The sequence below is a fragment of the Enhydra lutris genome, unplaced genomic scaffold (assembly GCF_002288905.1).
Source record: "Enhydra lutris kenyoni isolate GAN:26980312 unplaced genomic scaffold, ASM228890v2 scaffoldscaffold41, whole genome shotgun sequence".
NCBI lineage: Eukaryota > Metazoa > Chordata > Mammalia > Carnivora > Mustelidae > Enhydra > Enhydra lutris.
Genome location: NW_019154125.1, coordinates 7,649,049 through 7,662,064, shown reverse-complemented (window position 1 = coordinate 7,662,064; position 13,016 = coordinate 7,649,049). Strand labels below are relative to the sequence as shown.

Genomic DNA, 13,016 nt, shown 5'->3' with positions numbered 1-13,016 from the left:
TTTCACCATCAAACTGGAAAACAGTAGCCATAAAAAAAAAAAAACAAAAAAACTGTGCTTGAAAGTACGGAAAATCTGTCATAGCAAAGTGAGCCCCATCTTTTCTTTGATGTTTCTGTTGTCATCCTTCCTGACCCTGGATGTCAGTGATTTGGAGTAATTAGTGCTCTAGTAATTACAGCAAGCAAGCAAGAAATGAATGGTTTCCTTTCATCTGCAATCTGTTTTAAAACAAAAATGGCTCATTTTGCATACCATGTATACGGACTGCAGTTCAGTTGTAATGAAGTATTAAATGAATGGAGATTTACACTATACAAATACACGAAGGCACAGCTCAAAGCGTTCTGAGTTTAGCTCTTCAGAGTGAAAAAGTGCAGAGCTTTTAAAACAGGCTAAAACTGGCTTCATCGTAATAGCCTTCCAAAGAACGGTTATAACTTTATAATAACACTTGCAAAAAGTGTGTGGGGTTACAACCGTGGCGAAGGATGAACATGACCATGAATACCAGTAAAAACGTACAAGCTCCGCGATTCAACATTCCTCTCTCAAATTTTTCAGAGATACAGAATTCATGTAGGTATTACGGATGCACAGAAATTCATACACACATTTACGAGTCGGGAACAAGAAGGGAGGAGGAGACTCAGGGGTACAATGGCAGAACCGTGGGATAGCTCAAGCAACGGCCACGTAACAACAACAATAAGATACTTTTCATTATTTGGATTTTCGAAAGCAGTAATCACTCCATTCAGACTTAATCCCCGGCTATCTTTAGTCATTTGATAAATGGGCAAAGCATTCTTTTTTTAGTTCGAAGAAGAATTTCCCCTAGGAAATAATCAAGTGGACTAATACAGTCAGCTTCAAAGAGCTGACTCTGAATATACTTCCACTGCCAGACTAATGTCAGACAGGGGAACTTGAAAATCTGAAAAATGACTTTTCAAGACAGAGCAGTGTTATTGATGGAGGTGCAAGTACACAGCAATATGGACATATTTTATATACCGTCCAAAAAGAGAAAACAGTGTTATAGACATTGTATTCCATCACCCATGAGCTGCTAACGTAAGAGGGTTGTACAAACACTGGGATACCCCCAAGCCTCTGAACGGGAGCCTACAGCAGGTGGGTGCCCTGAAGATTCCCAGAAACAAGTAAAGACATTCCCAAAGACACTGAAGCACTCACAAGGTTAAGTTCAAGGAACTGAAGGGTTTCCTCACACATCATCTTGCAAATGTATTTCATGTTCTGCGAACAAACTTATCTAAACAGATACGAAATCACTTACTGAATGATGGGGTTGTTAGGACAAGTCAGAAATAGCACACTTAGAAAAGACCAGCTAGACATTTGGCTGCTTTGTCATCTGGCTCAGGAGTCGTGAGTCCAAGTGACTTACCCAAGGCTGTTTTTCCATCAGTCAGGTGAACGCCTTCAACCCAAAGATAGGCTAGCCCCCAGGTCAGTCCACCCGTTAGTGCTAAGAACTCACAACCAGACAAAAAGCATCATTCAGCATTCCTCCACCCCACCCGCTGTTGGTTTGTTTGCAAATGTTTTTAATGTTAAGATGCCAAAGAACCATTTAAAATATGGACAGTTTCTCTGACTATAACAAACTCGACTGAGCAGAAGTAGTGGAGTGGATCGAATACTCCACGGCCCATGCATATTCTAGAAATGTGTTACTTTCTATTTCATCTTCTCGAACTCATTTTCTAAATCTGGCGTCGTTCTCAAGCCAACTAAGGCTTTGAAGTTTTGGTTTGAGTCTATCCAAAGCGTATGCTAATTGAGCATATCCGATGTTACTGCTCTTGATAAAGACTCTTTCCTCAAAAAGTACCAATGCTTAACTAACGTTGAGCCAAGGCTGAAGCAGCATTTTACAATAAAAGGTATGTGACTACGGGAATAGCTAATTTTTGGAGTACGCTCCATGTCCCCATCACCTGCCTGTAGCTTTCCACGTATTAACTGATATGTATTAACGGATTCAATCTTCACAATTATTAATACATTGGGGTTATTACATACATTTTACCAAGGAAGACACAAAGGCACAGAGAATTTAAGCTAGATGCTCAAGCTTCAAGAGCTCTTACGAGGCAGGGCTGCCTGCCATTCAAAGGCAGGCAGCCCGACCTTCCAGGACACGCACTTAACCACCAGAACATAAAGATTCTGAATTATAACAATGAGTTAGCTATCAATTCTGGAAACCGTGTCGATAAACTACCAAAGCAGAGTGTTGGCGATATCTCGATCCCGAGATACTGTCTGGAATTTCTGTGGCCCTGTGAGGCTTTCAAAAAAACAAGAGTCACAGTGAGCTGCCAATGTAGTAATCAGGCTGGTGGAATATCGCCGGATTATTTATAATTAAGCCTTAAAATACTGAGGGGAGGTAGGATGATGGTTTACTTTGTGTCAACTGGATAGGGCCACAGGGTGCCAAGATAGTCAGTCAAATATCATTCTGGGTGTGTCCGTGAGGGTATTTTTGGATGAAATTAAAATTTGAATTGGTAGAATGAGTGAAGAAGACCACCCTCCCTGTTGGGGGTGGGCCTCATCTAATCAGTTGAAGGCCTAAACGGCACAAAAAGGCTGACTCTTCTGAGAGTGAGAAGGAGCTCCTCCTACCTGACTGACTGAACTGGAACAACAGTCTTTTTCTGTCATCAGACTTGACTTGAAACATCAGTTTTCTTAGGCCTTAAGCCTGCCAGCTTTTGTACTGAAACTATAGCATGTGCTCCCCTTTCCAGCTTCTCCACTTGTTTTGGACTTCCCAGCCTCCACAATCAAATGGGACAAATATAGTAAGTCACATGTCCTGTTGGTTCTGTTTCTCTGGTGCACCCTAACTAAGAAGCTCTGAAAGCTTATTTCTAAAGGACCTCCGATGTAAAAACACAAGAAGGGATGACATCTGTTTCATGATATGCCTGCTTTCTAAGGGAACAGAAGCCATGTTGCTTTTGCTGTGAGAGTCCCTGGACTCACTGTGTCTCAGTACAACCCACATACGTTCACAGCTCTTCATCCAGAATGCCTTTCTTCCCTCCCACTTGCTCTTACATGTCTCTTACACCCTTTGGTATTTTCTTATACCCCGTGGTTTCCCTTAGTCAGGGCTAGGCTGTTTCCAGCCTCTGGGCACCCCCAGGGAGCCCTCTGGTTCCAGGTGGGTTTTGTTATTAGGAGCCTAACGGGACTGAGTTGGGAGCTATCAGACACACTGCACATCTTAGTTATCTTTAGTGTCTTTATAGCTTAGGGCCAGCACATAGTTCACCCTCAGGAAATGTCTAGTTATGAAAAATTAAGTAATACTTGCTTGATTAAATAGATTACTTTCCTAGAGAAGGTGATCACTTGAGAAGAGAAAGAAGATTCAACTTTTAGAGAATGGTTTGAAGGCTTTGGAAAGGGGTCAGCTGTGGATTAAAAGTGGTTACTCTAGGAGCAGAAAGTCCTTAAAAGAATGTACAGAAATAGCTAGGACACCATTACTTAAATGTTAGCTGTAGCTCTTCCTCAAGATTTTTATATAATTAAAAAACATATAGATTGGTGAAGAATCAAAAGACCTAGCTGTAAATGAGCATATGCCCTCTTTCTGAAGACTTTTGAGTTGCCAAACAAAAATACATACGTGTGTCAGGACTCCCCGTGGTTGGACCAAGTCTTGGGCCATGATCCCAGACCCTCTCCCCCAAGACCCTACGCCCTCACCACGCACACATCCCATCAGGTTAAGGTCATTGGCGTACTGTTCACAACTCTCCCCACCCACACTCCCTCCAGGAGCTGTTTCCAGGGATCCCAGCAGGCCTTACATCCTGTGTAGAGGGCACATGTCATTTGAAGTGGAATTATAGTGCAGAGAGCTCTAGACTTTCGGTCTTGGAAAGATCCCTGAAGGCCTCCGAGCTGAACCTCTCACTTTATGATTGGAGAAACAGACTTTTTATTGGTCACATGGTCCATCTGGGACTAGACTCAAGGTCTGGATTCCTAGTAGAAGACTTTGCCACAAGGACACACTGCTTTATACTCCATCAATCATAAAACTGGGGGATCAGACTCTATGTCTCTTTGTATTTCTCGACGGCCTAGATGCATACCTCACAATCTCAAAGGGACAACATTTGCCTTATTACATTAATGAACTGGCTTTGCTTTACCTGGGACCACATATTAGATGCACATTGTTAATAATTGTCGCAATAAAATTGTTTTATTAAAAGTAACTAATTACATTTCCTTACTCCTCATGTTTATCGCAGTTATTATTCTTAGAAATCAACCGAATTCAGGCATTATAACTTTTCAAAACTATATCTAGGCGTACTAGGACTTTTAATTTCCATGTATTCTCAATTTAAAACCTGAAGCAAAGTCTGAAAGAATAAAGAGGCTGGCTTATTCAAATCTAAGTGTAAATGGCATCAACTCAGGATTAGCCTTTCTGACCAAGTGCTTTTAGACTCTTTATTGTGTTTTTATTTCAAAGCACCAGGGGAGGCAATCACATAAAAAGTCATTTATAATCTTCTACTACAGTTTTTTGAAATTGTTTTTGGAGGATATTAACCGAACCCATAATCCCAAAGAGCTTTTCAAACTAGGTAGTTATTATATCTTCTATTTAAAAACTGAGAGCAGACATCCAACACTGTCTGAACCTAGTGAATGATGAGCAGAAATGGGCAGTATGAGGCTACCCAAACCACTAAAACCAGAAAAAAATCAAAGGCAGAATGGGAACTATAAATCAATCATTGGCATTGGTACAGGAAATGGGATCTTTTTAGGGAAACCATTAGAGGAAAACCCAGAAAACTGCTCTCGGGTGGGTGTGGAGGAGAACCTCACAGAACCCATGGAACAGTGTCGCACAGTACTGCCTATAAAAGGGAAAACCTTACATTTCTGGGTGTTTTCTGAAGGAATATTTGATACCTTGATTTTTTTTTTAAAGAGCTAAAATTAGAAATGTTTATATCAGGGAGTTAATTTGACATTTCTGAGACGATGCATTATAATAAATCATAAGTGAGGGTAATCACCTCAAAATAAAGTATCTATTTTTGGGTTGCTTGGCTCAATATAAGATTATAAGTCATCTTCCCCCCACCCCACCTCCTTTTGAATATTGGAAGAAATAACTTAAGTTGGGAGCAGTGAAGTCAAAGACTTTTGTTGTTTCATTGAAGCAAAGCATTTTGAAAGCTGCTATGAGGGGTGATAACAGACAATAGCTCTCAGTGCTGTTCACATGCCCAGCAACAATGTGGCCAATAAAAACAGAGCAAGGCAAACTCCTACACTTACTACCCAGCCTCCCATTCTCAAGGTACAGGGTCCTGGGACACAGGAGAGGGAATCTGTGTTTATTTATCTTCCCGCTTCAAGGCTGACTGTGTTGATGCAAGATAATCTAAAGTAACATGCCTCTACGCAGAGCCAGGCTGAATGCTAGCGGTCCTGAGCACAAGGGCGGGAACAGCGTGGCTCGCACTGAAAGGAAAGGAGAAGGAGCTGAAAACAGGCTATCAACACCCCGAGCAAAGAAAGCAGTTCTCTGCTGGGGTTTTGAATGGATGCAGGTTACAACCGGAGAGCACACAGAGCTGAAACAGGAAAGAGAACCCCTTTCCCTCAGACTCCCATCACCTGAACTGGAGCAGTAAAAAACCCTGTGGTGTTTGTGAAAGGCACAGGGAAGAAACAGGATCCTGGCATAGCCAGGCTGCAAGGAAGGTTTGGCCATTGGAAGGCAGAGAGAGAGTAGCGGACCCACATCTTAAATACTGTGCCCAGAACATAGAATCTGGCTTTTTTTTTTTTTTTTTTGAACTGAATTTATATCTCATTTTTGTCCTCATGATAGATTTATTTGGAAGAAGACTTGTCTATCACCTTGCTTTGGCTAGCTTCGGGAACTGAAATTTTCAATAATAATAATGCTGTGCATAAACCTATAACTCAACCCCACACTTGTACCTTCTTTTAAGTATAGGCTCCGTACTTAAGATCGTGGTGCCAGGATGGTTCAAGCCTTTTTTTCTCACCTTTCAGACACTTTCGAATCACATAAAATGTTTTAAGGCAGTTAGTTTTTCTAATTGTCTTGTAATATGGTGACACTTATTACTTCCCATTTTACAGATGACAACACTGAGGCACAAACGAGGTAAGTCGCTTGTCTGAGACCTATATCCAATCACATGTGCCCCAGCCCAGGTCTTCTCAGCCTGCTTCGACTTTGCTTTCGGGACTGGATGATACGGTGCCCATAGTCCTGAAACCCTGGACTGACCGCTTCCACTGCCACCAAAGCTAGTGACTGAGGAGCCCTAAGCCTGACACCAGCTTCCATCAGGTGGCTCTGCACCTGGACTCAGACAAAGAAAGTTCTGCTTTTCCCCAGAGCCCATGCAGAAGGGCTGAGCCACCTGTCCTGAGAGTGTGGAGGAAAGGGGACCCAGGAGAGGGGACTGACCTGAACATTCCCTGGGACCTCTTTAGAGAAGCCCCTCGTGTACAGAAACCAGGAGGGATTTTTCGCAAAGCTCTGACAGCTTGGAAATATGTGCCTCACCGTTTGCTTTCCCCATCTCCTCATTTCCCCCTCTCACTTCCTTTCTACCTCACAGGAGTTTCCCTGGGCTTGTCCTCCCAGCATTAACACACGATCTTTCACTACAGGCTCTGCTTTCCAGACAACGAGGACAGTGTCCAGTTGTACATAGTAAGTGATGGTGCTCTTAGGAGCACAGCTACACTAATCTGATCCCATCTTTATTCCACTTTTATTATATTTTATTTAAGAATCATTAATTCTGGGGTACTTGGGTGGCTCAGTTGGTTAAGCATCTGTCCTCGACTCAGGTCATGATCCCAGGGTCTTGGGATCGAGTCCCACATCAGGCTCCCTGCTCAGCCAGGAGTCTGCTTCTCCCTCTGCCCCTCCCCCTGCTCATGCTTGCTCTCTTTCTCTCTCACACACAAAAAAACATAAACAAAATCTTAAAAAAAAAAAAGAATCATTAATTCTATTTTCAATTCCTGGGCAAAGACCGAAACAAACTTATGAAATAGTAATAAATAGGAGAACAAAGATTTTCCTGTATCGTGAAAACATCACTCTGTTTGAAAGAAAAAAAAAAGCAAGTTTCTAGAAACCTTCATTAACCCCAACCTTCCAATACAAAGCAATACATTTTCATTATGCACTATTTAAGAAAGCAAAGAATGTATGGGATAAAAGCTTAACTATCAGTCCAACTCCATTCTAGTGAGTCTAATGGAAATAAGTTTAAACGATTGAAAACATACATGGTTTTAACTAAAAGGCCTCCCTCCACAAAGTGTGTGATATTAGAAAATCAGGAGCAATGATTTCTGATTCCAGGTAGGAACATTGTTTTTGAAATGAATTCCCAAGTAATTTCTGAATCTCTATAAAGCATAAAGCTGTAAAACTCTACACTGTTCAGTTGAAACTAGTGTCGTTTCAAATGATCGGTTCAGAACATTCCTTTAACTTGTCATGTTTTAGACAAATTTTTCTGAATCCATGCAGTAAGGGAACAATTTGAGAAGTACATTCAAACTTGCTGGCAATCCTTACCTAAGCTCACTATTTCCACATGATATCAGTTCTCACCTCATTTACCACAGCTCTTAATCCTGCATAGATGTGGAATGAAAAGTATGAAAGTCATCACTTTTGGGGGGCTGGCTCTTTTATTGCTAGTCTTCCTTCTTAAGCACAGCGAGCATATTTAGTATCTGACATGCACAGAAAAAAAGTGAGAGTATTTTTCTACACGTGTCTGGTCTGGAAGAACATGCCCCTTTCTGGGAAAAACAAAAGAATGTTTCTCTCAAAACACAAAGAATGTAAGAGACTAGCAGAAGTTCAGAGTATTAGTAAGGTTAGGAGACCTGCATGATGGATTTATAAAAGAGATTAACAGAAGTTATAGACTGGTTAGGTGACAACTGAGTGGCTTACACAAACTTTTAAAAAAGATTTGAGGACAAACAATTATTGAATAATTTTGAAATTAAAAGTGGTAGTACCAAATAAAAATACAAATAGGAAGGTACAGATTTATTAAGATGGAGATTCTCACTTCCCTATTATTATTACTCAGAAAATAACATTGTGTCTAAATATAACAATGATGTTACAGGAATAGATTTATGGTAATTAAAATCTCCTAATGGTAGGACAGGTGTTGAAATATATTCTGGTATTTTCAGGGCAGACTTGACCAATTAGAAATACAAGATGTTTAGTTTATATCCATTCTTTTCTTCTTTTCAAGATTGTATTTGACATTTATTTTTTTTTCAAGAGACAGAGAGTTTCTGTTTTCCAAATAGAAACATAATGACATTTTAAGAAACTGGATTAAATCCTTCAGGTTATTAAGTCTGAGTTTGTCCACTGTGAAAGGAAGCAAAGCTCTATTTGGCATATATCTGTCATTTTGAGAAACCTGGGAAGTCAATCCATTTTGTTATTATCAGAAGGAGTATATTTTCCTAAATTTTCTTTAACATCTTCAAATACTATTCAGTTATATCTATTTTTGCATAACCTCCTTTGATATTTAATCCATGATCTCATGTGACTTTCCCTGCAGACTTATCCACATTTTTCTGAAGCTTATGGCATAATTTTCCCTGCATTAGCTTAAGGCTTTGTGCAGAAGACATCCCCCTTCCCAAAGCATATGCATTACATGCATCTACAGAGTTTCCATTCCAAAGTTTCTTTTATTGTCTACATGTTTATAGTAGTTCAAACTATTCCCCTTAGATCGTCCTGCACTCTCATTTGACTTTCTTTTTTTATTTCTTTTCTTTCTTTCTTTCTTCTTCTTCTTTTTTTTTTTTTTTGGTAGCATTCTCCCCAGTCCTTCATCCTCCTTTGTCAGAAATATGTCAGATCTGAAACTACAAGTCTTGTTGCTGGAAACAGCTTGTGTGCTTCTAATTTAAACCTTATTTATACTGCACAGTGAGAAGTGATTGGTCTCCTTTGTTTTATTTTCTGGAATGTCACCGTATGATGCTCTTTTGTTGAAAAATTGAGAGAAGAAACTATCACCACATGGGAAGATCTGGGGTAAGCAGTCCAGCCTGATTTCACTGGCCCATTAAAATTCAATGGTACTAAATAAATTCTTAAAAAAAAAAAAATTCAATGGTACTGGGGCGCCTGGGTGGCTCAGTTGGTTAAGTGTCTGCCTTCGGCAATGGTCATGATCTCAGGATCCTGGGATGCAGGGAAGGTGTCTCGTGTCAGGCTCCCTGCTCAGCGAGGAGCCTGCTTCTCCCTCTCTCTCTGCTCCTCCTCCCTATTCTTTCTCTCACTCTCTCGCTATCAAATAAATAAATAAATAAGATCTTAAAAAACAACAACAACAACAAAAAAAAAAACTTTCAAAATTCAATGGTACTGACACAGTCCCAGATAAAAATATGGTAGTTATTCATTCATTCATTGAACACATCTCATGTTGCACCTACTAGGTGTCAGCCCCCAGTTTCCAGGTAACATGAATTTTCTGCTTCTTGTGTTAACAAGTGCACACATGTATATTTACTGCTTTAATCCTGTGAGGCAGGCTGTACTCATGTCCTTCATCAACAAGGATAGCGAGCCTTAAGGAATTGAGTAAGTTAAAGGGGTGGGGCAGAGTCTCTGTTCTAGTCTGTCTGATGGCGGAAAATCATCCTACAGGAGAAGTCAGCTCAAGAGAAACAAGAGCCTGGCCAAAGAAAAGGCTCAATCAATATGCAAGTTTTAGGAATCCCAACATAAATGTGGCACGAACGAATAACATAACCAATTCCAGAGCTATGAGGACAGCAGACTTTATTCTGTTATTTCTGTGATGGTACCCACTGACCGACGATGGGCATTTCCTCAAGAACACGCTTTACTCCAGAGTCCGTGCTAATGGAACCAGAGCCGTCAGCAGAGGCAGGAGGCATGTTACAAAAACCACAGGGTCAAATGATCCAGAGTGGCATTTCGGACCCCCTCTCTGCCACTCGGTGGCTGTGAACTTGGGAAGAAGTGGCCCCTGTGAGCGTTCATGGCCCTGTCGTGGGACTGTCATGAAAGCCAGGCTTCCCCAGGGAAGCTCCCAGCACCACACACATGTCAAACAGATACGCGAAGTGAGTCTCTTACCTTTCTCTCTCTACTGCGTGATACCCTACATGATGCCAAGATCAGTGCATTACACTAGACTTCCTTCTCCCCCGCCACGTCCTAAAATTCTTCACTACTCTCTCAGATTTTTAAGTGAATTTCCACTTCTTTAGTTTCAAACACATGAGGAGAATGGCTCTACCACTTGTACATGGCTGATGTCCACCCAGAAAGACCCCAAGCTGGTGCCAGGACAAGTGTTAAGCATTGTTAACCTCATTCCTGAATGCATCTTTGGTCACCCTATAGAGTTCCTCATTGCATAGTACTTTACATACCGCCCCCAAAAAATCTCTGCCACTACTTCTTTCTATCACTGCCTCTGTTTGGAAAACCTTTCCACATCCCACTTCCTGTTATTCCCTTTCCTGTTTTCCTGGCAGTAGTGAAGATGATCAGGGAGTTGCACAACCAACCTGGAACATCCTGAGTGTGAAAGGAGGGACTGAATCATTCTGACTGAACAAAAGGCATAAACTTGCACTTTCCCAACCAAGGTGTCTCTTCCCACCTTAAGGTAAGCCTGCCCTAAAATGGCCAATGATTTAGGGTTCCCTCCTCTGTGCCAACCCAAGTTCTCTACCGCATCTAGTGCTTTCCTGAAGCTTCTAAGTCATTGTACTGCCGTTGTTTCACGGCCTGTCTCCTACACTGGGCTGTGAACTCTTTGAGGGCAGGGGCCTTCCTATTGATTTTTCTATCCCCGGCACTGAGCATAGGCCAAGCCCGTTATTTCCAAAAGGACAGAGACGAATGATTAAATAAATTCAGTGCAATATCGCGAGAAGGAAAATCATCTCGGCTCCCTCGCCATTCTGTTCCTCCGCAGCAGCGTTCATTCCGTGCCCTTTCGTTTCCAAATCACTTTCTAGCCATGAAAATAACCGCGCCCCCGGCATCCCTGGGCAACATCTTCTGCAAATCAGATCCCACTCTAGCTTTCCCTTCGTTCCTGTCCTTCGTGGACCAAAACCTTTCTTCCCTCGCTTTCGTCGGAATCATTTGAAAAGTCAGCCTTGTGAGATCTTAGATAATCGCCAACATCTTCATGGGGCCAAGGAGGCAAGACCAGCTCGAGTGGACAGACTGTGCCCACGCGGCTCCAGCGCCCGCTAGTTTCTTTTTTTCAGGCTGACGTCAGGCTGCTGGTGAACAGTTTGCTCTCCGAATCTTCTCCAGATCTATACCGGCATGCTAATGCAAAGCGACCGGATTGGCAGACGGAATGCAAGGCATTCCTTCCCTTTCCCCATGTGTTCTGGGAGTAATCCAGGGCCTCTTGCTCCCTGGGAGGCTTGGCAGAGTAGGACCGAATGTAGGAGCGATTCCATCATGCAGTGGGTCTGAGATGAGAAGACCCTGATAGGAGTCCTCGTTCAGACACTTCTTAGCAGACCGGTCTAGTATATGCTCTTCATGCAATTATTTCCGATTCAGAATCTGATACATTGATAATGACAGATTTATACATGACAGAATATATATATATATATATATATATATATATATATATACACACATACACACACATATATATATACACACACATACATATGCATATATATATATAGACATAAAATGACAGAATTATTTCAGATTCAGAATCCGATATATTGATAATGACAGAGCACTAAACATAAAAACAGTGTACTACATTCTGGAAACTATGGTTTCTGCCTTCTGGTGAGTTTATTGGACTGTTTCCATCGTTTGTTGGAAAGATCGACAGGCAGAAAGCAGTGCAAAATCAGGCTTAATATGTCCTAAATTCACCTGCGAACAGGTCTTTAATAGAGAAAGTGATAGGCAGACAGTATTTTGTAATCACTATCCTTGTAAGTGCGCCGTCCTACCTTAAATATTAGATCAAAGCAATGGAGTAGACAAGAGAAAATAGTAGTGTAATCACCCAATAAATGAAAACTTTATAGAGCATCATGTGTGTATCTATGTGCCCATAAATATGTGGATACATGCATGTTCTTTACATATGTACATATTTATTACTGTGTGTGTGCAAAATATTTTTCTCCAGAAATATTCTTTATTTGGCTTTCACTTAGGTTATTTTAGATTATTAGAAGAGCGATATTAAAAACCACCACACACAATTTTAGTTGTCTGAAAATGCAAAGTACAACGGAATGCCTCTCTTAGTTTGCAGAGAAACTATTACCCAGTCAGAATGAACTACATTATATCACAGTCACTAAACTTGCTTCAGGTGAATTTATTGCCATAAAATGAAGATTTCAGACTGTTCTGGCATAAAAAAATGCAAAGTTATACTTAAATATATAGTAGTAAGATATAGAATGACATAGGTCTCCTATAGCATTTTGTTTTTCATAGCTTATTAGCTTTAAGCATTAAATTACCCACAAGATAACAATCGCTCATTGTATTTTATGGAGCTATATAACAATTTCTGCTCTGGTTCACCAGTTGCATAACTCAGTGAGATATTTAGGCTGTTTCAGGAATCAGTCAATGTTCCTTTATAACGCTCACATCAAAGAAATTATGTAATCTCTACTGCCTGTAACCTATTATTTCACTTTCTGTAAGAAACTTTACATTATTAATACTTTTTGCACATTTCCTATTTGCTATGAAAAATTCTGGAATAATACATTTTTATAACCATTAAGTAAATTAATATTAATGTTAGATTAAGTGGTCTCAGGACTTTTTTGTTTGAAATGCCTTCTGAATATTCTGAGCAAAATGTACATATTTTAAATATATCTAA

The 13,016-nt window shown here is 40.7% G+C and overlaps 1 protein-coding gene across 2 annotated transcripts in view; it reads right to left on the bottom strand.

Moving 5' to 3' along the window:
• LOC111155427 (thymocyte selection associated high mobility group box) overlaps positions 1-13,016 on the bottom strand; it is a 299,729-nt gene that overhangs the window by 148,068 nt on the left and 138,645 nt on the right. The window lies entirely within an intron of this gene.